The sequence below is a fragment of the Saccopteryx leptura genome, chromosome 10, assembly GCF_036850995.1.
Source record: "Saccopteryx leptura isolate mSacLep1 chromosome 10, mSacLep1_pri_phased_curated, whole genome shotgun sequence".
In the NCBI taxonomy this organism is placed as follows: domain Eukaryota; kingdom Metazoa; phylum Chordata; class Mammalia; order Chiroptera; family Emballonuridae; genus Saccopteryx; species Saccopteryx leptura.
In genome coordinates this window covers 144,309-170,962 of record NC_089512.1, presented here as the reverse complement: position 1 = coordinate 170,962, position 26,654 = coordinate 144,309, and the positions used below count along the sequence as shown (strand labels likewise).

At 46.5% G+C, this 26,654-nt stretch overlaps 1 non-coding gene across 1 annotated transcript; it reads right to left on the bottom strand.

Annotated features, from left to right (window-relative positions):
- Positions 1–12,460: 12,460 nt before the first annotated feature.
- Positions 12,461–12,536, bottom strand: TRNAA-AGC (transfer RNA alanine (anticodon AGC)). The gene has a single exon. It is a non-coding gene; the product is annotated as a tRNA-Ala (tRNA).
- Positions 12,537–26,654: the final 14,118 nt, after the last annotated feature.

The window sequence follows — 26,654 nt, the reverse complement described above, 5'->3', positions numbered from 1 at the left end:
CATTGTGAGTCGTCCCAGCATGCGGCCCTGACACCTGGTCTGCTGTACCCGACCAGGCTGAGCCGTGGCCTGAGGTCCCAGCACGTGGTTCCCAGCTCAGGGTCTCAGGGCCTTTGTGTCACAACGGCATCCTGGCCCCCGAAGCGTGAGCAGGTCTGTCTTGTGGGAAGTGGCTGAGTTGACCCCAAAGAGAATCCAGTCCAGCAGGGCCCGAGCTGGGTTTGTGCTGAGACAATGTAACGTCTGGTGCCCTTGCCTTTAGCATGAATGTTCCCTAGCAGGAGCTGCACAAGGATTGACATCCCTTCCAGGACGGAAGTGACGTGAAACCGTGGCTGGGGTCCACCCTTTGTCTGTGAACAAGAGCCCCTGGCTCGGGAAGGCCATGTGCACAAAGGAGGTACTTCCATGACCTTCGAGGTCCTGGGACCCGGGCTGTGGGCCTGGGAAGGCAGCGCCCAGGCTTCTGGATCTATGCGGAGTCCCCTGCACACCTGGGGCCACACAGGACTCGGTTTTCCGGGTGGGGTTTTAGCTAAGGGAGATGCCAGAGCTAACAGAGCGGTATGGGCCTCGTGTGTGAGGTAACAGGCAGCTCTCGTGAGGGACCTGCTCCCCGGTAGGTCATTTGCACCTTTAGAAGCAGCTTGCGTTGGGAGGGGCCAACGGTCCTGGGTCCCCACAGCTTGAAGTGCACAGGAAATAGAGACATACAGTGCAGGCAGTCAGCGCTGATGCAGTGATTCCTGTCCTGGTCCTCACCAGGTACCCAGACACTCACGGCACCGCTAGTCCAGGAAGTCCTGCCTACAGGCAGCAGGGACAGGGGAGCTGGGCGCTGAGTCCTCCCCCAGGTCAGCAGCCCTGAGCCCCGTGGGGCTTGTCAGGGCCCCAGTCCCCTGGGTCAGCAGTTCTGAGCCCAGGAGGTTTACACCCTGCTGCCTGCAGGGCACATGGGTCCCTCTGCCCCCTCCCTTGGGGTCCCTGGGGTCCAGGTATGGGCAAAGCCTGAGTGACAGGAAAGGGGGCCCCATGGGGACCACACTGTGCCTGCTGGCTTGACTTCCTGTGGGGCCTCAGTGCAGACAGACCTCAGTCCCTCACCTCAGATGACCTCACTCACCTCCGCAGACCTCACTCAGCAACTCCAGCCTCCGTCCCTCCAGCAGAGTTTCCAGCTGGTCCACCACTCTACTCTCCCTCCCTCCTCAGACTCAGGCACTTCCAAAAACACTCCCGGGGACCTCCATTGTACACTGGAAACACCTACTCCTGGGAAGGGGAGGAAAAGGGGCCCCCAACTGGAACAGTCCTGCTGAGCTCCAGGGTGGCGGCAGCTGCAACCCCTAAGTCCAGAGCAGGACCCCACTGTGGGGACAGCACTGCCCAGCTGGAAGGGGGACCCACGGCCCTCACAGCCTCCAGTGTGTGGGGAACAGACCCTCTTGGGGGTGTCGGGATTCCCAGCCATGGCCATGAAGCCCCATGGTCACAGGACACTGGATGGGGAAGGCGGCTGTCCTGTGTGTGACCACAGGGTCAGTGGTCAGAGGACAGGCAGTGACCTGAAGGCCCGACCCCACTCTGACTGTGGTCCTTGCTCCTGGTTCCTCTGGGCCCCAGGCCAGAGCAAACACGCCTTCATCCCGGCCCTCTGGTGGCTTCGTGCCTGCGGCCCAGGCCTCTGACCTGTGAACAGCAGTTCAGCAAGTGTCCACTTCTTTCCTGAAGTGTCCGGTCCTCCCAATCCTGAGTGGCCTTTGTCCCAGACCCCAGCATGGTGCTGCCTGAGTGAGGGAACTGGGTTTCCTGAGTGGGTCTCATCCTGTGGACTCCCTCAGCCCCATTGCTGACCAGACACGAGGTGACCGGGACCCAGCAGAGGCCCCTCACCTTCCTCCCTCCTGGCTTCTCTCTCTGGCTCAGTGGGCTGTTCAGTCAGCAGAGTACCTTGAGCCCCCATGTCCCTCCCTGGTGAGAGGACAGGACTCAGCGGTGAATGAGATGGGAGGGACATTTTGGGCAGCTCAGTGCAGGTTTTTGGGGTACAGTCCTCGCCCCTCAGTTCTAGGCATCCGTCCTCCGAGCTGCAGGTGCCCCAGGGCAGCTGTGGTCTCGGGGACATACTGCTGCGCACCCACTCCCCACGGCCTCCTCCTCTGTCCAGTCAGCTCAGGCCCATCGGCCCCTCCCCCAGGTCACTCTGCCCAGCGCCCCCCTCCCCCAGGACAGCCCAGTGCCCCAGAGGGACGTAGCTGTTGGGCACAGTTAACGTCTCCCCTCTGTGATGTCTTGTCCACCTTGGACCTTCTGGGACCTGCTGCCTTGCCTGTCCTTTGTGTCAACCTGGGCAGTGGGCTGTGCTCTGACCGGGTCTGCAGGACAGGAAGCTCGGGGTTAGAAAGGTGGGGGGTTCTGTGGTTACCTCTGCTGACGGAGACTTCCAGGCTGGGAGCCGCCCACTTTGTGCAGGACATTTGTGACTGCGGAGCTTAGGACAGAATCAGCACCCCCCCATACACACACACATAGGGTTCCCCTGTAGCTCGGCGTTCTTGGCTGTTGGGGGACCCTCAGCGTTCCTGCAGCCCGTGGGTAGCACTTGGGTTGTGTCCGTACCGGGCAGGCTGGGGCCAAGGGGCCGGGGCACATAGTAAGGCCAGGTGCTCCGGTCAGCTGCACGGTGTCCCTAGCATTGGCGTTGGTACACCGCCCCCCATGTGGGGGCTAAGGGCGAGACAGCCCTGGACCTCTGGGTGCCCTGCGGACCAAGTCAGGGGCTGTGGAGGCCCGCCCACTGCGCCCCCACCCCTTCCCGTCTGTCACCCCGTCTGTCTCCTGGTCTGTCTCCCTGTCAGTCACCTGTCTCTGGCTCTCAGGACCAAGAGGAACCATGCAGGGGGGAGTCAGTCCAACTGCAGTCTGTCTGCCCCCCCTGGAAAAGGAGGTAGAATCTCTTCCTGAGGGGGTTCCTGACCCCTCCCACGACCCTCACCTCCCCGGTTCCCCTGAAGCTCCGTGCCCCCCCTCCCACCCCCGCAGCCTGTGAACATCCTCCCTGCCGCTGGTTTGGATGTCTCTGCACAAAGTCCCCGAGCCTGAAGTCACGATTTCGGGGTTTGGGGGTTCTGGGACAGGATGGGACTGGACAGGCTTTGCGAAGGAGACGGTTAAAGGGTTAGGGGTGGACGGAGCTACCTCATCCAGGAGAACCCTCTGTCTCAGATTTTGGGACGTTTAGCATCTCTTCCCGGCCTGTCCCCGGGGCTCACCAACCCTGTCTCATCCTGGATTTCTCCGAGGGGGGGTGCTGCTCCTCCCTGCCGCCTCCCCGGCTCCCAGCTGCTCCCGTGGGCACCTCTCCCCCGCCCCTGCCGCCTGAGTAGCGCTTGGGGCAGGGACCTCCATGCTGGGCAAGGAGCTCCCCTCGGCCTCCTGGCCTTGCCCCGGCCTGCTGGCCACGCAGGACCTCGGACACCCGCTTCACCTTTGTCCCTGGGACCTTCATCTGAGACAGCAGCGATGGGTGTCCCAGTGCAGGTGTGAGGGTGACCGACCCACCAGTGACGGTTTCCCTGGGGGCTGTTCTTGGCTCGGCGTGTTTCCAGGGTCCCGCGATGGGGTTGTCAGGAGGCCTACCATTCTGGGGTATTCGTGGCTCATTAATTTGGCCCCAGCTGTTTATGGAAAATGTCTGAGCTCCTACCACCTCCACTGGCTGTGAGGCTGCAGACAGCTTCACCCTTCATGGGGGAGACTGTGTTCGGGTGTTTGTGGTGTTAGGGGCTCTCACTGTTTCTGCAGCAGGTTTTGTGTTGGTTTCCACCACCCTCCCTCAAAGGGTTCCTCCCACCCTCACCACCTGGGCTCGGCAGGGACCCAGAACCCCTCACTCATGGTGGCTGCGCCCAAACCTCCCCACCACGGACCACACATCCCCAGGCAGTCTGTCCCCGCAATCCAGGTCCAGTCCAGAGGAAAACGTGACCCGTTTGCTGAAACTAAGTATTTCTGTCAACTTTGTATCAAGAAAATCTAAACAAGATGGGAGCGGGGACGAGTACAATGACCCCTGGTGAGGACACAGGGCCACCCCTTCACCTGCGTCCACTTCCACCCCACACCCAGGGGAGGTCATTGAACTTGTCCCAAAGAGCACTTGTGTCCTCAGAAATACTGGAGTGTGGACACCCGAAGGTAAGGACACTTGAAAAAGAGTAAACACACTACACACCCAAGGTGCTCTGACGAGTCATGTATCACTCCAAGTCCCATCACCCCATGTGTGTCCCCGTCACCCCATGATGTCCTGGGCACCACATGAGTGCCCTGGGTACTTGTCCACCATTTAGTGCCCCGTCTGGAACCTCTCTGCCTGTCACTGGCTCCCAGGTGTGTCCTTGCTTGTCTAATGAGTATGCCAGCTCTGTGCTCACCGCTCAGGTCTCCTTTGCATGTAGAAACTCGAGGAGAGGTTTCTTTTATCTTGTTAATGGCTCTAAATCTGCTTCAGTCTCCTCCCACTGAGCTGCGGGCTCAAGAACCCCAGCCTAGGTTCCCCATTTTTGGCAAAAGAATAGTAGAAACCAATAGGTTTTGAAATGGCCTTGGGTAACATATCTAAGAGCATAAAAAATAAAAACTTGAAAGTGCTAAAAACATCTCTTATGATCAGGTGGTGGCGCAGTGGGTAGAGCATCTGACTTGGACACTGAGGACCTAGGTTCAAAACCCAAGGCTGCCGGCTTGAATGCGGGCTCATCTGATTTGAGCAAGGCTCACCAGATTGAGCCCAAGGTGGCTGGCTTGAGCAAGGGGCTACTTGGTCTGCTGAAGGCCTGTGGTCAAGGCACATATGAGAAAGCAATCAATGAACAACTAAGGTGCTGCAACAAAGAATTGATGCTTCTCATCTCTCTCCCTTCTTGTCTGTCCTTGTCTCTCTCTCTCTCTCTCTCTCTCTCTTTCTCTCTCTCTCTCTCTCTCTCTCTCACACACACACACACACACACACACACACACACACACACACACACACACACACAGCTTAGACACAGCAGAGGGCCAGGGACTGCAGGAGGGAAGGAGATGGGGGAGAGGATGGGAGAGGGAGATAGATGGTGATGGAGACTGGATGTGGGGTGGCCCCACCTCCCTCACCCCACCTCCAATGTAGGAAGTACCGTCAGAGGAGGGAGGACGAATCTGAAACGTCATCCACTGATGACTTCGTGGGACCACAGTGTTTTCCATGTTCTTTGTGTGTCAGCATGTTGCTACAGGGGAAAATGTTAACATTCCGGGGGTTATGCACAGAACACGTTGAGTGGGTCAGCTCTGGAGTGACCCTCTCTCCTGTATGGTTGAATGTGAAACCTCCCCATAGGCTCCCCAAATGGCCAGGTGAGAAAGGGAGGAAGGAGAAGGTGTAGGGGCTCTGAGGAGGCTCGGTTCTCCTCTGTCTGTGGAGTAGGAAGTCCTGTTCCTCCATCACCTCCCTGTGCGCGTAGTGAGTACATGAGGTGAGATGGCACAGGAAGCAACAAAGAAATCGAGGCTGTCGTTGAATACCCATTTGGGTGTGGTGTCTGTCAGTGGCTATGCGTTATATTTCTGTCCACCTAACAGAACCCAAACGTGAAGTTAGTGATGTGGTCCAGGGCATGTCACGTGAGTGGAGGGGGCTGGAGGTGAGCAGGCGTGGGGAATCGGTACAGCTGACCTGTGAGGACCAGAAAAGGGTGCCCAGAATAGTTCTGGGCTACACATCATAGGTTCTAAAATAAAAGAGTCATTCTGATTGGACCACTTTTAGTGAGTCCATCAGCTGGACTGCATACCATATCCGGGAGCACACTAATTCTGGTTCCAGTTCACGTGAGCACGGCGAGGTCCAACCTCACAGGCTTTTAGGTGGCAGAGCCAAGTCCGAAGCCAAGGTTTTGTACAAAGCATGTTGTAAACTATGAAAGTGACAACTTTTACAAGTGACAAAACAAAGGTCCTAATAGGTTTGTTCCCTGGATCCACATGTCTGACATTGGGTGTACAAGTTGCGCAGGGAGTCTGGGACTGAGAGGTGCGAACAGACTCCCTCAGGGAAGACCCCTGGTCACACTCAGAGGAGGCAGAGCCGATGTCACCGGACTCTCCACGCTGTCTCAGCGGAACACCGCGCACACTGGGGTGTATTCCGCCAGGAAACGCTCTTCTCTGCTGCCATCTAGTGTGCACCATGGGAACAGCACCCATTTACCAAGCACCTGCCTTGGTCATTTTGCAGGGACACAGTGAATATCCAAGGCTCCTCCCATCACCCCCAGCTCTGGATGTCTGTGTCTTCATAATGGTAGGAACTAAAGTGCGTGGGAGAAAGCTCATCATTCTCTCTGGTGGGACTCCTGTCCACGGAGGCAAAAGCCAAAGCTCACATGACCCCTCCTAAGGTAGGGCCCCTCACCACAGTAAGAAGACCCAGCCGTGCTGAACCATGACTCCTGTGGTAGGACCCCTTCTTACATCAGAGGGTCAAGAGGCAATGAGATCAAACCCAGACCTTCTACTCTCTCAACTGTGACCTTTCCACACCGTCAAATGACACAGAGCAGGTGTGACAGGATGCCCTATGCTCTCAGGGAAAGACCTTTCCTTGTACTCACGTGGATCAGAAATGACGTGATGCCCTCAGTCTCGGAGAGTGACCATTCCTCACCCTCACAGGTTCCAGAGCTGACGTGACAGGACCCCGTTCTCTCTGGTGGGCCTGTTTCCTGTGTTCACAGGGAACAGAACCAATAACAGAACCAATGTGACAGGACTCCTGTGTCAAGCGAGGCCCCTTCCACAATGACTGGACCCAGAGCTTACGGGCATGGCCCCTTACCTTCACAAGGCACAGCCTTCTTCCTGTGAGAGGACCCCGTTCTCTCTGGTGGGCCTGTTTCCTGTGTTCACAGGGAACAGAACCGATGTGACAGGACTCCTGTGTCAAGCGAGACCCCTTCCACAATGACTGGACCCAGAGCTTACGGGCATGACCCCTTACCTTCACAAGGCACAGCCTTCTTCCTGTGAGAGGACCCCGTTACTTCACTGTCTGTGTTCTTTGAAATATGAATTCACCTTGAGCATGTATTGTATGTTGGGTATCTCTTGTTCATCTGATAGAGTTCCTTTGATTGTTACCACAGCTGTTGGAACTTATAAGGTATGAGGAAAATATGTTTTTTATCCCCCACTCTATCGATGAGCTGGACATGTGGAGATAAAGGATGAGAAACTGACTTCAGGAAAGTCCTGCAGCTGAGACGTGGACCTCTGCCAGCTGGGGTTACTGTTATTTTTGTTCACTGTCAGCTGTTTGGGTTAATTTTTGTAGGGTTTGGGGGAATTATGTAGTGCTCCCTCATTTGCACTGGCATGAAAACACATCTGAGAAGCTAGCTGCTTGGACTCAGAGTCATGAGTTTGCAGTATTGAGTCCCGGCTGTGTTTACATTGTGAGGATCCAGTTCAGCTCCTACATCTGTCGTGTGGAAACTTGGGTCCGTTGTCCAGCTCCATGTCTGGAGTTCGGTTGTGGGGTCTCAATTACAGATGTGGATTCAGTCTCTGGGGTCTGTGGTTGAATCTATATTGAGTTGTGTGGCATCTGGAGTGTGGGGTCCCTCTGTGTGTGTCTCCATGTCCTGGTTTCCAGTGTGGGGCCCACACACAGCTCTAGTCATAAGATGTAATGTGGGGCATCTGGTGTCCAAGTTCTTGTGTCAGTCTCTGCTGTCTGGCATTTGGGTTCCAGGGTCTGACTTGGGTCTGGAGAACAGTGTTTTGTTTGGGGCCTGGGGTCCAGGGTCCTACTTTTGGTTTGGGGTCTGTTGTGTGAGTGGAGGAACGTAGGGTCTATGTCTGGGGTCCTGAGTCTGTCTGTGGCCTCTGTCTGGTGTCTTTCAAGTAATGGTTGTTGTATTTACAAAGACAGGTATCTGTCTATTGTTGAAGAAAGAGAGGTAAGGAAATAGCACATTATAGTTTATAAATCTAAGAAAGCATGTTTTAGGAAGAAGCTTCAGCATTCCATTGAGCTTAAGCTTAATCAGCATGAAAGCTCAAGTATTTCTAGTTTTGATGGCCCCTTTCAGGAACCCACTGTGTCCTCAGAAGTTCATTGTCCCCTGTGTTCCAGTCGGGCAAGGGTGAGTGAAGGAGGCCCAGGTCATCACGCACTGGAAGGTGTCCCAGTTCTTAGCCATGGACACAGATAAGCCACATTGGCATATTGAGAGCTAGCTTACAAAATGAATAGGGTGGAGCCCTGGCCGGGTAGCTCAGTGGATTAGAGTGTCCTCCCAATATGTCAAGGTTGTGGGTTTGATCCCTGGTCAGGACACGTGTCAGAAGCTACCACTGAATGATTAAATAAGTGTAACAACACATCATTGTTTCTCTCTCTTGGCTTCTGTCTCCCCACTCCCCTTCCTCTTGCTCTCTAAAACCAATAAATAGCCTGACCTGTGGTGGTGCAGTGAATAAAGCACTGAGCTGGAAATGCTGAGGTTGCTGGTTAGAAACCCCAAGCTCTGCTGGCCAAGGCACATAGGAGAAGCAACTACCAGTCGATGCTTCCCTCTCCTCCCCACCTTTCTCTGTTTGGCTGTGACCTTTCTCACATGGCACTTGAGACCTTGGAGCTCAGGATGGCTCTCTCTCTAAAATTAATAAACAGAAACTATAAAAAATAATTAATTTTTGAAATGTATAGGTTGAAGAGTCCCATCTTTACAGAGACCCCAGTATGAACATATAAGCAATATCTACAGCTTGATGATCTCACATTAGATGCCAGGAAGGAGTTTAGGGAATACAGCCCAGTGGCCAGTGGGTCTGTCCCCTCTGTGCCATAGCTGCTCTGCTTCTGGAGAAGGTCAAGAGCAAGTCACTATAATGTTGGAGGTTATGGGCACTGAGTCCTTCTGCCCTTTTCCTCTGGATGCCTCCCCTTTTCAGGTGGCCCCTCAGTGTCCCTTCTCGGACTGTGGTCTCCAAAGAATGAAGAGGTTGTGAGAGAGCAAGGTCTGGGAGGGTGTCCCTGGCAAAGCCCTGGGCTTCCGGGTGCTTGGCCATATCAGTTTATTATTGGCCTGGATGTCAGCTGGGAACAGCAAGAACAGAGTACAGGAGGGCCATCCTGAGCTCCAAGGTCTCAAGTGCCATGTGGTGGTGGCTGCAGAGAGGAGGGGACTGATAGGAATGTCATATGAGGCATGGACCAAGATAGGACAGAGGGATAGAGAATGCTGGTCACACGTTTAGCAGGAGTTAACATGCACCACTTTCCTGAATCCTCACAGCCACCCAGAGGGAGCCATTCTCCACATTTGACAGATAAGGAGACTGTTTTTCATTTATTTGCCTGAAATCACACAGCTTGCAGGTGGTGGAGCCAGAAGTTTGCTCTAGAGTTTATTCCGAGCTTGTGAAAAGCTCCTGTCAATTGAGATCTCAGAGGAAGAACACATGAGTAGAAGCAGACCAATGCTCTGGACTGAAGAACAGATTGTAAAGACAGAAAAGGGGTAGAAGTGGGGAGGGCACTCTTAAAGGGATCTGTTGGTTGAGCAACTGGGAAGGGCCAGGCCACCTCTTCCCTCTCCACCTATCCTATCTCATTTCCTGCCCAAGTTCTACTTCAAACATCACCTTGGGTGAGAACATGGCAAGCTGGACCATCAGGTTATGTGCAGGTTTTCTTAAAAACATAAAAAAATTAAAGTACAATATTCAACAGAAGGAGTACTTGGACTGCTCGTAGTGTCCAGGATACTGTGAGTGTGCACTCTTCTAGCTCATCTTGGACCATCGGTTCTAGAATTTGAACTATGTTAGAATCAGTCTTTAGTTCAAATGCCTGTGAAATAGAGATAACAATCGTTTCTGTTTCGTTCGGCAAATGGGAGCAATAGGTAAGGTGAGGCATGTGAGGGTCTTAAAATAGGAATTATTACCAGGTCTGGATGCTCATTTAATGCAGAGGGCAGTGCTGTTGTTTAATTTTTTGTCTTTTGTTTCTTTTTAATTGAATCCAGAGAGGGGAAGGGGGAGAGGGAGACAGAAGCATCAATCTGTTCCTGTATGTGCCCCAGCCTAGGATTGAACCAGCCACCTCTGCATCTCAGCATGATGCTCCAAGCAACCCAGCCGTCCAGCCAGGGCCTTTGCTGTTCTGTTTTGCACATATTTGGATCAATATCGCAGTGGACCTGTCTAGGAAAAATCCCACAACTATGTTTTTGCTACTATCTTGTGGACACCTTGAGAATAACAGCTAGGTAAAAGTCACCAGAGAGTTTTTTCCTCAGCTGCAATCTGGTTGCATGTAACCCAAAACTCTCAACCTACTTCTGCATCATCACACAGACGTATTTTACTTATCCCCTCTTTCAATTTGAATCTCTTTACAGCTTATATCATATTTTAGGGACGGCGCGGGGCTGGGCGTGGATGGTGCAGGGCGGGGTGGACAGCGTGGGGCAGTGATGGCGCCGGGTGTGGACCGCGAGGGGTGGGACGGGGCCGGCGAGGGGCCGGGTGGGCGTGGGGTGCTGCGTGGACGGCGCCTGGCGGGTTGGGGCGAGGCACGCAGCCTGGAGAGGGGAGGGACGGCGTGGTGAGGAGCAGCTTGGTGTGGGGTGGGGCCGGTGGAGCGGTGTGGTGCGAGTCGGGTTGGTCCAGCCGGTGTGGCGCGTGGATGGCACGGGGCAGGGACGACATGAGGGCGTGGACTTCAGGGGTGTGCACAGCGCGGGGCGGGGATAGCGAGGGGGTGGGGACGGTGTGGGCGGGACACCTCCGTGTAGGGGTCATTCCGTGGAAAGGAGCTCCACCCTCGCCTTAGACTGGAGCTTCCTCCCGGAGAGAGGATAACTCCCTGGAGACGTCTCCCTCCTGGGATTTGGTGACCTTCCAAGTGAGGGGCCCTCCCTCTGTAGGGTGGCTCTCCTTCCACGGAGGGGCGGCGTCTCCCTGGAGATGTTTCGTGGGGGGAGGGAGGCTTTCCCCTCCCCCTGGTCTCCCTTGTCAACTTAAGCAGCGTCCAGACTTGCAGAATTTTTTTGATGAGCCAAACTGTCAACAACTGCTGGTAATCAAAGTCTCAGGAGATTGAAAAAGTGATCTGGAAAATGGCGTTTTGCCCCGTATTTTGTACATCAAAAGCAAAGCAGAAGAGAAGGAGGTTACATAAAATTGGTGATAGATTAGGGAGGCTGAGAACGTAAAACAGGGTAATCTGTGGGACTGGTTATAAGTAAAAATGTATATACTGAAATTTCTTTTATGTGGGCAAGAATAAGATAGGTAACAATGACCATGATAATAATAACAATGGAGTGGTTGGCTTCTGCTCTGGTGATACAGCTTGCTCTGAGGACTGCAGGGAAAAATTACCCTTAAATTTCAAAGACACGCTATTGTTAGGTAGGATAGACAGGCACCGGGGCAGGAAAGGGGGGAGGGGAACAAAGGGGGTTTAATCTCACCCACTGAAGGAGGGGGTCAGCGGTCACACCGTCTGCCAGGACAAAATCACCAGATGTCCAAATAGCCTTGAAACATGGTACGTTGGTCAGAGTATCAGTGAAAGGGAACCTTGGAAGTACAGTTAAAAAGTATATGATCTCTAAGACCCCAACAGGTAGCAGTGCTCAGAGTAGGTGAGTTGTCCACTTGTGTCTTGTGCCAAGTGCACAACTTTGCTTAATAAACTGCTTGCTTTGTATGAACACTGCACCCTGTCTCCTGCCTGTATTCTATCTCACCTGAGAAGCCCTCATGCACCTGAGTTTTCTCTGTTGCCACTATCAGGTACATTACACTGAGGAAAAAAAATTTTGTTGCAGCCACAAAAACACTTGTTCTTACCTAATTCAAGAGTGCTGATCTCAAATCTGACATTAGTTTTTCTCTGTAAGCTAGTTTCTTTGCAATTCTAGATTTTAGGTTTTTATCTTGTAAAATTTTCAACATTTAGTTTAACATAATGAAGTAGAATGTCTTCTTGGGCATCATCTTTGTGAAAATATAATAATTTATATAATGCAGTAAATGCACTAATACACTAAAAGATATGTTTGCATCAAAAAATTTTTTTTCATTTTTTTTTTTTTCTGAAGCTGGAAACAGGGAGAGACAGTCAGACAGACTCCCGCATGAGCCCGACCGGGATCCACCCGGCACGCCCACCAGGGGCGACGCTCTGCCCACCAGGGGGCGATGCTCTGCCCATCCTGGGTGTCGCCATGTTGCGACCAGAGCCACTCTAGCACCTGAGGCAGAGGCCACAGAGCCATCCCCAGCGCCCGGGCCATCTTTGCTCCAATGGAGCCTTGGCTGCGGGAGGGGAAGAGAGAGACAGAGAGGAAAGCGCGGCAGAGGGGTGGAGAAGCAAATGGGCGCTTCTCCTGTGTGCCCTGGCCGGGAATCGAACCCGGGTCCTCCGCATGCTAGGCCGACGCTCTACCACTGAGCCAACCGGCCAGGGCTGCATCAAAATTTTTCTACGATTTCCAAATAGAACATATTAAAACACTTACTTTAATCATAAAATTTGCGCAAAACTTATTAAGTTCTATTCAGGCAAAAATTTGTATTTGTAGCTCTTGTGTTTGTGTACTTGTTGAGGACAATCTCGTTTGATGCTCCAGCAGTAGTCTGCTCATCACTAACAGCTCCAAGATTTTCGGGAAACTTATCAAGGTGACTGTTCAGGAAGAGAATCTTAACGTTCATGTTACATCCAATGTCACGGAAAGCCAACAGCATCCTTTAAACCAGAAGTTCATAGTTTTTCTGGTTTTTTGTTGCCAAGGAAGTGCTTTGTAACTGCCACAAAAGATTGCCATGCTGCTTTCTCCTCCTTATTAATCTTCCTGGCAAATTTTTTTTTTTTTTTTTTTTTGCATTTTTCTGAAGTTGGAAATGGGGAGGCAGCCAGATAGACTTCCGCATGCGCCCGACCGGGATCCACTCAGGATGCCCACCACGGGGCAATGCTCTGCCCATATGGGGTGTTGCTCTGTTGAGACCAGAGCCATTCTAGTGCCTGAGACAGAGGCCATGGAGCCATCCTCAGCGCCCAGCTAACTTTGCTCCAATGGAGCCTCTGCTGCGGGAGGGGAAGAGAGAGACAGAAAGGAAGGAGAGGAGGAAGGGTGGAGAAGCAGATGGGCGCTCCTCCTCTGTGCCCTGGCCGGGAATCGAACCCGGGACTCCTGCACACCAGGCTGATGCTCTACCACTGAGCCAACCGGCCAGGGCCTTCCTGGCAAATTCTTTGTCTCGTATGAGGGTTCGAAATTGAGGTCCAATGAATACACCTGCTTTTCTCGAAAGACAAGGCAGGAAAAGCAGAAATAATATGTTGAAAGCATTCACTTTCTCTATTCAAAGCCTGAACAAACTGCTTCATTAAGCCAAGTTTGATGTGAAGTGGGGGGGAAATGATCGTGTCTCGATTAACTACAGGTTCATTTATAATATGTTGCATCCCTACTTCCAGAGCTTCACGTTTTGGCCACTCCTTCTGTGTCCAGTGTTTCTCCTGAGCTCGGCTGTCCCACAAACACAGAAAGCAAGGATACTTTGTGAAACCTCTCTGTTGTCCCAGCAGGAAATTTACCATTTTAAGATTCACACAAATGATCCAGTTATGCTCCTCATACTTCAGAAAGTCAAGGACAATTTTTATGTCATTATAATCTTCTCGCAGATGAGTTAAATAACCAATTGGAAATGCTGCATAAACATTACCGTTGTGTAGGAGAACACATTCCAAACTTCATTTAGAGCTGTCAAGAAATAGCCACCATTCTGTTGGACTGTAAGTGGTAATACTTAGCTGACTGAGAAGACTACTGAAATCATGACAGTAATCAAAGTGTTTGTCTTTGGAAAAAAAGTCCACAAAAATTTGTTTACGCTTCCTGAAATGGAATACTTTAGCTGACCTGTAAATTATATTCTTTTCATGAAGCCTGGAGGCTAATGACTCAGCTGCTTTCTTTGATAGGCCCAAACTTCTTACTAAGTCATTCAATTCGTGTTGGCTGAGTGGTTAATGACTGCTTGGCATCAGAAGAAGACCCTTCAGATTCATTCTACAGCCATTTCCTCATGCATCTTATCAAAATACACTTGATCACCATGTTCACTTTCTTTGTCCTTAGAAGAAATAAAACCATTGAAAACTGGAGCTGGGAGTGTCTCAGAGTGTGGGATAGGTCGTATTGCTGAAGGAATATTAGGATATGCGATCATATGCTGTTCTTTCTTGCCAATGCCCTTTGTATGGATCAGACGAAATAACAGTCACTGCTGTGGTCCTTAGGTTCACGCCAAACCATGGGAATACCAAAAGGCATTCCTTTGCATTTTTCTTTTGTCCAATCACAAAGCATTTCCTCACAATTATGACACACAATATGAGAAGCCCAATTTTTTTTTTTGATCGCCAAGGGGAACTTGAAAATAGGCAATATATGCATATGTCACAAATGATGAAATATTGTGCCATTGATGTTGAAGTGTGTAACAGACCCATATATAACAGAAGGTGTTAGGACTATTCTTACATTTACTCCTACTTGAAGAAGCCTTGATTCAATCATAAAACAAAATAAGAGGGTGTTTTTATCAGATAATAATTTTTTACATTTAAAAACAACTACAATTATGTAAAAGTGATGTTTGTAAAACAATAATTGCCTTGTGGTTATGTTCAATCCAAGAGTCATTGCCCTTTAACTCCAATTTAAAACCAATGCAAAACAAAAACAAACAAACAAAAAAAATGCATGCCATTAACTGTAACAAAAAGATTAAAATTGCATAGAAGCTAGAGCATACACCAAAAAACGAATTTCAGATTTGGAACCAGCAATGCAGAAATATATAGAAACAGTTCTAAAACCTCATGCAACAGTAAATGAAAAAGAAATTGTTCCCCGTGTTATTGTAGATGCAGAAGACAACAGACCGGCTCAATTACAGTAAGCCTTTGACCTTTTTAGAGAAAAATATCTCTGTAGGACATGACTACCCAGCATGAACTACTTTTAGTCTGACCGACCTGTGTGGTTATTTTAGGTCTCTGAGTTTGAAAGGCCACCATGCAAGCCTCCCCTGAGCTTGTCAGGTTCAGCATGAGTCCTGGCTCTGTTTGCATTGTATCAGGTTCAGCTCCTGCATCTGTCATGCAGCAAGTGGGGTCAGGCATTTGGCTCCATGTCTGAAGTTCGGTTATGTGGTCTTGGGTACAGATCAGGAGTCTGTCTCCAGGGTCTGTGGTCGAATATGTATTCTGTTGTGCATCTGGGATCTGAGATCCCTTTGCATGTAGCCTCGTATCCGAGTTCCAGTGTGGGGCCCACGAGCAGCTCCAGTTCTAGGGCCTAATGTATGGACTCTGGTGTCCAAGGTGCCGTCAGTTTCTGGCATTGGTGTTTCCTAGTCTCAGTTGGCTCTGGAGACCAGTGTTTGGAGTTCAGTGCCAAGTTCTCTTTTTGGTTTGGAAGTCCGTCCAGTGCTCAGCTTCAGTTGTCTACAGTCCTTGGGGTCCCAATTCTGTCTAAGGTCTCTGTTCAGTAATGATTGTTATGTTCACATTGGCAGTAAAGTATATACTGATGGGGAAAGAGCAAAGTAAATTGTAGATTTTATTCTATAAAACAGAATATGTGGACCCTGGCCATGCACTGAGCTATCTGGTCAGGGAAACATAGGTTTTTAAAATTAATACTATCAGTTGATGAAATTATTTTGGAATTCCAATTGCAATGTATGTTACAGGTTATTTGAAATAGTATTTTATATGTGTAAGTATAGGGACCTCCTGGTTTATCTGTTACTAATGATTTCAAGGTTAACTGTTATGAGAGGAGGAAACATGGGTTATGGAATTTCAAACTTTTGAAGTTTGTTGTCACTTCCTTTATAGTGGAATATGGTCCCTTTTAAATGTGTCCTCAGTGTGTCTCTGCTGTTAGGTCGTGTGCATCTTGAGAACAACACGTTGGTGGCAGTCAGGAGGAACAGGGGTGTGTACGGTGCATTATATGTCAGTGGTTGTATTGCAGGAATCAAAGGAGGACAAAAAATTCCAGACAACTTGATGAAGGAAGTAGGATTTATTTAGCCGGCAGAGCAGGGTTACCCCGAAGGAGGCAACCAAACAGGTACTCCCCGAAGTTAGATTTACATGTGATATACTTTTAACAGAATAGAGGTTGTCATGCCAGGGGCTCGTGATCCCTTTGTCTAGTATATGTCACTCCCATGACTCCAGGATGGGAGGGTGAGTTTAGGTAGACTCAGAGGATAAGTGTTGGAAGTTTTTAAATTAAGGTATGTAAACATTGTTTCTTAAAAGCTTTTGAAAAGTGAAAAGGGGAAGAGGTTTTCAGATAAGTTCTATCTTCTTTGCTCTGTGTAGCAAGTGGCCCCAGGCACCCTTTCAGAGAACTGTAGGAAGTAGTTAATCTATAACTGGCTGACTCAGCTACCCCTGCAGGCTCCTTTCTCTTGCATTCTTCTTGTTCCTTCCTTCTCAGGGAAGAGGAGCATGCCCCTCCCTCCTTAGTTGATCCAATTACCTGCTTATGTTAAGTATGTTTTCTATCTCTGTACTGATTTTCATTTTTTGTGGTAATATATTGGTTCTGAAAGGTATTTTCTATCCCTAAATAAGAGAGTTGGATGAAACCCATGGTTATGCCCTTGCCAGGTAGCTCAGTTAGTTAGAGCATCATTCTGATACACCAAGGTTGTAGGCTTGATCAGGGAGCATCCAAGAACTAAACAATGAATGCATGAGAACATTGGTACTGTCATATTTGGAGTTTAGCAGTTCTGATAGGTGTGAATGCTGTATTATTGTAGTCTGAATTTGTCATTTCCTAATGATATATCAGGCAAAGCTTATTTTTACAAGGTTAGGTGCTTGGTCTCATCAAAATAAGAAACATGAAAACTGGGAGTGTTTAGGAGTTTATCTGAGCCAAAATGACTCCAAATGTTTGGGATGGAGATCCTACAGACTCATAGTGTAGCAATTTACTTTTTATTTCTTTATTTTTTAAAATTTATTTTAGACAGTGGAGAGAGAGAGAGAGAGAGAGAGAGAGAGAGAGAAGGGGGAGGAGCAGAAAGCATTAACTCCTATATATGCCTTGATCCGGCAAGTCCAGTCATTTATTTGTTTGTTTATTTTATTCATTTTAGAGAGTGGAGAGAGAGAAGCAATTTTTTTCCTTTTTTTTTTTTTTGGCAAGAGAGAGGGACAGATAGGAACAAACAAGAAGGGAGAAAGATGAGAAGCATCAATTCGTTTTGGAGGCACCTTACTTGTTCATTGATTGATCTCTCATATGTGCCTTGACCAGGATGCTACAGCACAGTGAGTGACCTCTTGCTCAATCCAGCAATCTTGGGCTCAAGCCAGTGACCATGGGGTCATGTCTATGATCCCCGGTTGAAGCCCACAAACACCACGCTCAAGCTGGTGAGCCTGTGCTCATGCTGGTGACCTTGGGGTTTTGAACCTGGGTCCTCTGTGTCCCAGTTTAGTGCTCTATGCACTGCATCACTGCCTGGTCAGGCAGCATTCCCAATTTATAGATTAAAAAACAGGCAAAGAGAAGTTGAGAATCTTGCCTTAGGTCGCACAGCTGGTGAGGGAAGAGCTGAGATTCAAACCAACTGTGGAATGATCTGGAGTCCATGTGATGTGCACCAGGAGATGCTCACCCTGAAGAGGCAACGAGGAGAGAGTGAGGGAGACCAGATGCCCAGACTGAGTCAGGTACATGGACATGCAGATGCACATGTTCTTCCCTGGTTTGCACCACTGAGGCTACAGAGGTCAGAGGAAATCAGGACAGGAGCCAAGAGAAGCCAGAGGAGGAGGTGGTTGTTATAAAGTACTCATACCCCAGATGCTGAAAGGTACTGTACCTCAATTCTGTGGATTTACATAGAGAAACCAAGTCCAGATGAATTTTGAAGAGTTTTATTAGAGGAAGAGATTTATTAAATATGCTAGCCGCATATAGCTGACACAGGGCAGCAGACCCAAATTGTGTGTGAGCCTCCAAAATATTTCAGGGGCTGTTTATATACCCTTGATCACACATGAGCAGGGGAGAGCATGACATCATGGCACAAGCTGACAACATTTGTTTAGGGGACATACAGATACATTAATACTTTCAAGGTAACACAATCAAAGATGTTTACAAATCCTTTAGGGTTCATCTTCCCTCACTAGCCTAGAGGTATTTTATAATCAAGATTCCAGGAAGGGGGAGGAACTACAATCAATGTAAGGTGGTATGTAAATTCTGTCTCCCATTGAAAGAGAAGAAGTTTCTCGGTTAACCTTTATTTTAGTTTTAAAACTAAAGAATATAGAAGTTTCTGGATTGATTTTTGGTACCTTACAACAATCCCCACTGGTTTTATTTCCTAAATCAAATTCTTAACTTAATTTACTGAAGAATTTGAGGCTGTGGAGTAAGAATATTAACTTACAACATGTAATAGATATTTAACAGACAGCATTAATAGCAATGCAGTTCACTAAAGAAACAAATATTACTGATTATTTTCCTATGAAAAGTACAAACCTTTTGCAATTTACATTAAACTAATTGGCTTTTATAACAATTTACTTTTAGTCAGAACTCTTAATTTAAAAACCTTTAACTTTTAGTAACAATTAAGTTGGCTTTCGTTTTACCCTAGTTTCCCCTTTCCCCAAAGTCTGATTAAAAAGGAGTCCTTAGTGATTTTCCTCATTCTTTTAGCCATACATAGACCAGCCAGCTTCCAGTTTGTGGTTGGAGAAGGGCAAGCCATCTTTCTACCTTAGCCGCAATAGGAGTTGTCAGGATTATGGTGTGTGGACTCGTCTACGTGTGAGTCAGTCCTTGGGTGATGTACTGGATCTCCTGGCAATGATAGAAGCGCCTCTCAGACAGTCTTTTGAACAGTTTGCTGAGTAACCTGAAAACCCTGCTAGTACCCTAAGGAAGGGGTGGTTATGTTTCCTTTATGATCTGATTCATGCATTTTACTTGTCCTGAACTTTTTGGTGTCTGTGGGCACAATGTAACTTTAAATTAGCTTCTAATTAATATTGGGTCCCTTTCCTACCAGCTTTAAGATTGTGGATATAAATGCAGGCCCAACACTAGAATGGGCAAGCTAAACCTGGAAATAATTCTATATAGTAACTTCCTAACAAGTGTCACTGTACCTTATTTATTTGTCAATTATTTTATTAAAGTCTATTTCTAAATGTTTATTTGGGAAAGCCCTTTACCTGTTTTTTTTTCTATAATTTCCTTATTTTCTTTAGTATTTACTTGGATACAAACTGAATATTCAGGTATTATTGTTGGCAAAATTATTTTTCTAATTGGTTTTGAATAAACCTTTGGCAATAAGGGTCCCAAAAACCCCACTGGTTTGGGGTGGCATTTTTCTACTCATTTAAATTCTTAATTCCTGTGTTCCAATTATAGGCAGACTGAAAAAATATGAAACAATAAAATTAAAACAGCTAATGTTAACAAATATTATAACAAGTGTCCTAATAAGTGACTAAAGCCTACTAGATTATTTAACAAAAACTAAGTTCTAACCAATATAACAGGATTCAAAATAAAAATTCTTACAGTCACAAATGTTCTTAACATGTTAACGTAATTTTACTAAGTCTATGTTGACACTATTACTGATTTATATTATTTGAAAATGTAACCTAATTCCCACTTCAGTCTGAGAATTGTCTCAAAGAGCAGGAGTTACACATATTCAGTAAAAGTCCACAAGGTACTGCAGTTGTGGTTGCATTTTACACTCTGTAGCTAAAGTCCAAGTCCTAATGATCACTGCTTTTAACTGAAATTAGGAGCATATCCCAGCCTAAAATAGGCATGGAGGCATTGAGACAAGAGGAATAAAGCAGACACTATACATTAAACAAAGCAACAGAAATAAGACTGTCAATACCCACAGTAGAGATCTTTGAGGGATAAATAAAACTTGAATATCAGGCAAGGTATAGTAAGTGGCCCTTGTGTTTACAAGAAATGAGATCAGTTTACCTGCTACTTGGAAGAAATACCCTAGGCTCATCCACGGTGATGTGAGATGGGGCCAATGGCCCTGGGCACCTTCAGATGGCAAGTCCCAGCTGGCTGGGCAAGATCAGCTTACAGGTGGCTAGATTAGGGCTGGAAGAGAGCGGACCCTCCCTCTGCAGAGCAAGGGGGCAGCTTACCTTCTTGTGTTCCTTTTTCCCACAGCAAAGGAATGTCCTCTGGTGGGGCCGAGAAGCCTGGCAGGCCTCAGCTCAATGACCTTCTTTTCCACTCTTGAAGCACGGCTCTGATGAAATCCTGTGAAGCCCCTTCTGGGCACTGGAGCCTTTAAGGGCGTATGCTAAAAGCTGGTATTTTCCTGATCTTTTGGGCTTTATTTGCCTTTTCCGTTCCTTACTTGATCATTATAGACCTTAAAAGCCATGCTCAGAAGATCTCGTTTAGGAGTTTGAGGGTTCTTTCCTGTCTATATAAGCTTTTGGAAAAAGACAAAACATCCCTGGCTGGTTGACTCAGTGGTAGAGCATTGGCCTGGTGTGCAGGAGTCCCGGGTTCGATTCCCGGCCAGGGTACACAGAAGCACTTATCTGCTTCTCCACCCCTCCCCCTCTCCTTCCTCTCTGTCTCTCTCTTCCCCTCCCACAGCCAAGGCTTCATTGGAGCAAAGTTGGCCAGGGCGCTGAGGATGGCTCCATGGCCTCTGCCTCAGGTGCTAGAATGGCTCTGGTTGCAACAGAGCAATGTCCCGGATGGGCAGAGCATCGCCCCCTGGTGGGCATTCTGGTGACATAGTAATGCCCCAGATGAGCAGACCATCCCCCACTGGTGGGCATGCCATGTGGATCCCAGTCGGGCTCATGAGGGAGTCGCTCTGACTGCCTCCCTGTTTCCAACTTCAGAAAAATACAAAAAAAAAAAAAGACAAAACAGTGTTATTAGCTGGATCAAATAAAAGAGGGTAAAAGCTTGCAGGAGGAACAGCTTTGGTGTCTCCTTTAGAATTCCAGAGTCTCTCTGCTGCTGAATAACTCATTACATTAGCATTCAAAAGAAATTTTAAACTTACTTTAGCTATTCCTTTTTTCTGTTTCTGACTCAATTCTGGCTTGACTAAGGGGATGTGGCTCCCGCTCTGTATCAAGTGTGTTTTAAGCCACTGTGGTGGATTCATTGTTAATTTTAGCTATTGATCAATGTATGGAAACTGATCGGGGCAGCCTGGATTCCCAGTTATAATATTCCTTACTAGCTGGAGATAAAAAGTTCCAGGCACCGGCACCTATTACAAAACTGAAACTTGTTCCAGGAGAATCTAAGAATTAGTGCACCAATATAAGCAAGAAAGATGAGACAGATAATTAACTAGCACCCAGAATAAAGGGCGTTTTACTTTAGTGGTATTTATTACAGTGGGGAACAAATTTTTTTTCATTTTCTGTTGCATGAGATTTTAGAACTTTTTCTATATATTTCTGCATCACTGATTCCAAATCTAAAATCCGTTTTTTTGGGTGCATGCTCTAGTTTTCATGCAATTTTAATTTCTTTTTGTTACAGTTAGTGGTATGCATTGGTTTTTAAATTGGAGTTAAAGGGCAATGACTCTTGGATTGAACATAACCACAAGGCAATTATTGTTTTACAAACATCACTTTTACATAATTGTAGTTGTTTTTAAATGTAAAATATTATTATCTTATAAAAACACCCTCTTGTTTTATTTTAAGATTGAATCATGGCTTCTTTGAGTAGGTGTAAATGTAAGAATAGTCCTGACACCTTCTGTTATATATGTGGCTGTTACACTCTTCAACGTCAAAGACAATATTTCATCATTTGTAACACATGCATATATTGCCTATTTTCAAGTTCCCCTTGGTGATCAAGACAAGAATTGGGCTCCTCATATTGTGAGTCATAATTGTGAGGAAATGCTTCATGACTGGACAAAAGGAAAATGCAAAGGAATGCCTTTTGGTATTTCCATGGTTTGGTGTGAACCTAAGGACCACAGCAGTGACTGTTATTTCTGTCTGATCCATACAAAGGGCATCAGCAAGAAAAAATGGCATATGATCGAATATCCTAATATTCCTTCAGCAATATGACCTATCCCACACTCTGAGACACTCCCGGTTCCAGTTTTCAATGGTTTTATTTCTTCTAAGGACAAAGAAAGTGAACATGGTGATCAAGTGTATTTTGATAAGATGCATGAGGAAATGGCTGTAGAATCTGAAGGGTCTTCTTCTGATGCCAAGCAGTCATTAAACCCTCAGCAGTTTAGCCAACCTGAATTGAATGACTTAGTAAGAGATTTGTACCTATCAAAGAAAGCAGCTGAGTTATTAGCCTCCAGGCTTCAAGAAAAGAATGTACTTAAACAGTCAGCTAAAGTATACTGCCGGGGTCCCACAGGAGGAGACGGCGTTGGTGAAATCGATTGAGAGAGCCGAATTCTTTTCTTTCTCTTTATTCTCTGGTTAGCATTTACTGCCAGGCATCTCTGCCAAATGTTAGTATAGCTCCCTTTTTATACACACACACTGAGTTACAATTAACATGGTGTTAATTATTGCTTCTGTTTCACGATGTTTACATGTTTCCAGATAACAGTTAATTTATATCCATAAATTACAAACCAGGTAGCAAATCATTCAAAATACAAAATAACTTGAATAGCAATAACAACATCGGTAAAAGCTTTTAAAGTATTAGTACTAATAGTTAACTAACTTTACTGCTGTTGTGAGTTAAGGGGCAGAGAGAGATTAGCAGACGAAATCATTAAGGACTAACAATGGGCCACCGTTTGCTCAGGTAAATGGCTTTGAGTTTAAGCAGTGTCCTACTTTTTCTCACAAGATTCTAAAAGGCTTGCCTATAAAGAAATTGACATAACATTAAGAGTAGCTTTCACCCAAAGATATACATAGTGCACTTGCAAGATAGCCTAGTAGCAACATAATTTCAGAAGACATTAACTGTTATTACTTCTATGGATTCCCCTACATTTTTCTCATTATCAAAAAATCTTGGAAAGTATATAAATCTCATGAGAACATCTCATTGAGAAAGCCTAGCAATTGCCTTTAGCCAAAAGACAATTCTCTTAGTAAAACATTCTTTTCTTGCTGACTACGCTCTCATCCTAGGCCACACAATGGGCCATTCTACTATACCTTACCTAAGATACGATTGTCTAGTCAAATATTACTTATTTATTATATTTAAACACTAGTTAAGTTCTAACTCTATTCTTCTCAGAGTGTACCACTATCTGCAGATCAAATAAGCAAGAAGAAAGGAATGCTTCTCTACTCTATCACATGAAGGCCGAAAGGTGCTCTGTGCACAGCCACTGCCTCCTACCCATTCACAAGTCACAATCTATTCTTTTTAACATGATTAAGAAGAAATTCTCCTACAGACTTAACCCTTTACAAGGGATATCATAGCCAGCCTCTTATGTCTATGAGCCCAGCTCAAGGGGCCCACAGGCTTTTCTGTGGAACTCACACCCTCTGTCTCATTTCCAAAGAAATCACTACGAATCTACAGGGAAAGCACGGTACTATTATCCCTGTGCCATAAATAATAGCACACACCCAGAAAAGGGGGGATATAAGGCCAGATTAATTCACAAAGTCAAAGGGGGAAGTATCGTTGTGTCTCTCCTTTGGGTGACTTCGTCAACCCGCAGCCATTGGTCTTCTCTGCTGTGACTTTGTCAATCAGCAGTTTTTGATCTTCTTCTGCTGTGACCTTGTCAGCCAGCAGTTGTGGGTCTTCTCCTGCTGTGACCTTGTCAGCCAGCAGTTGTGGGTCTTCTCCTGCTGTGACCTTGTCAGCCAGCAGTTGTTGATCAGCTCCCGACATCATACCATTTCAGGAAGCGTTAACAACTTTTTGTGGACTTTTTTTTTAAGACAAACACTTTATTTAATGTCATGATATCAATAGTTCTCTCAGCCAGGTAAGTGTTACCACATACAGTCCAACAGAATGGCAGCTATTTCTTGCTCTAAATGATGACAGACTACTACTAGAGCATCAAATGAGATTGTCCTCAACAAGTACACAAATGTAAAAGCTACAAACGCAAATTTTTGCTTGAATAAAATTTAAATAAGTTTTGTATAAATTTTATGATTAAAATAAGTGTTTTAATATGTTCTGTTTGGAAATTGTAGTCATATCTTTTAGTGTATTAATGTATTAACTGCATTATATAAATTATTATATTTTCACAAAGATGATGCCCAAGAAGACATTCTACTTCATTATGTTAAACTAAATCTTGAAAATTTTACGAGATGAAAATCTAAAATCTTGAATTGCAAAGAAACTGTAGCTTACAGAGAAAAACTAATGACAGATTTGAGATCAGCACACTTGAATTAGGTACAAATAAGTGTTTTTGTTGATGCAACAAAAATTTTGTTCCCCAGTGTTATTACACAAGACAAGAGGAAGGAGCCAACAGAAGAGAATAATTTCTTCAGGGGAGAAATCTAACAAAGCCCCTGAAACTAAAGGTTGGATCCAAGAACAAAGAGAATAAACAATTTCCCATTTAAAATTGCCTTCTAGTCATAAACCTCCAATTCTTGACACAAAAACTCAAGCCAGGCCTTAAAACAGACACATTTAAACATAAAACAAAGACTTCACATAAACAAACAAATAATGAGTGTGCTTTATTTCAATTAAAATAATGCCAGATATTTTGACAAAGACAAAGCTTTATAGACAAGGGAAGCGCTCCCCCTCATGGCCTCTCAGGTGCACGCAGGCCACAGCACCAGAGATTCCTTTAAACCAGGGGTTTCTAAACAGACAGAAGGAGAGCAAAGAATGAGATCTCGACAAATACAAAGGTGTCTTTACTCAGGTTTTTCTGTGAGAGCATAACACAACTAGCTGCCTCCAGAAGTTTGGTGTCTCTACTCAGTCCCCTTGTCTTCCTAGAGAAATGTACAAATGTGAAAACACAAATGAACCTTTCTGGAAGTCCGCTTTCCAGAGTACAACTAAATGCATCCCAGAGAATCCTAAGGCAGGACCAACAGACCTCCTACCAATGTCTCAGTCTTTGGAGAGTCCCAGACTTAGACCAGTTTCAGCTCAGTAAAGCAGCTCTGAAGGCCCTACCTACACACCAGAGTTCCACATCTCCAGTCACAACTCAACAAAGCCCCAAACTTACCTACAGTTTAGTCCCAAACAGATAAGCAAAAGCAAGAATTCAGAGGAAAGCCAGAATTCAGTAAAGCCAGAGAGTTGCTTTACCTACCTCCTTGATTTCTCTGCTAAATTTTCCAAATTGTTGAATTTGGGAACTGGGAGGCGTCTACTGGAGAACTGTCCAAACCCACAGGAAAACCAGGAGCCCTGGAAAGTCTCAGGTGGCATCTCTGCTCGAGATTCAAGGGGGTCAGACAGCTCCCAGAGAGCCCATCTGATTCAGGGTGTCTCTACCTGGTGACGTGAAACACCACAGGTCTGTGTTGGGTGCCAAATGTTGTAAAGTACCTGTACCCCAATGCTGAAAGGTACTGTACCTCAATTCCGTGGGTTATGTAGAGACACCAAGTCTGGATGAATTTTGAAGTTTTATTAAAGGAGGAGATTTATTAAATATTCTGACTGCATATAGCTGACACGGGGCAGTAGACCCAAATCATGTGTGAGCCCCAAAAATATTTCAGGGGCTGTTTATATACCCTTGATCAGACATGGGTGGGAGAGAGCCATGACATCATGGCATAAGCTGACATTTGTTTAGGGGACATACAGATACATTAATACTTTCAAGGTAACACAAAGATGTTTACAAATCTTTTAGGTTTCATCTTCCCTCACTAGCCTAGAGGTATTTTACTCTCAAGATTCCAGGAAGAGGGAGGAACTACAATCAATGTAAGGTGGTACATAAATTCTGTCTCTCATTGAAAGAGAAGTTTCTTGGTTAACCTTTATTTTAGATTTAAAACTAAATGATTCAATGTTCTTGCAAGTCAGAAACTTCTATATTCTTCTCCCTCCCCTCCCCACAGGAAGGACGGGACAGGAAAGCCTGACCTTTTCTCCTAGAATATCAATTTTTCAGCTTTTTGATACCTTACAACAGTTAGCCTACTAAAAGAAAATGCTTCACTTCCTGGGAATCTAGGAAATTCCTTTCCTGGTGAGTCTGTCTCAAATCCCTCTCCCTGGGCAGTAAGCTAAGTAGATTGACTCCAGACTTCCATATTTCCAGGGGTTGAGTTTCTGTGCCTGACAGTGTACTCTGTGGCCCTCCTGGAACTCTCAGGTTTCATTGACAGGGGTGATTGAGGTATGTGGGCTTCATAGTTTTATGGAGATAAGATTTATTAGAACAGGAGGTCAATAGACCATGGAGGAGATTGGTGTTGACATTCCCATAGCACTTAAGGAACTGTTTGTCTAGCTCATCTCTTGTCATGAAAGTGAAGAATTTGTTTAACCAGTTAC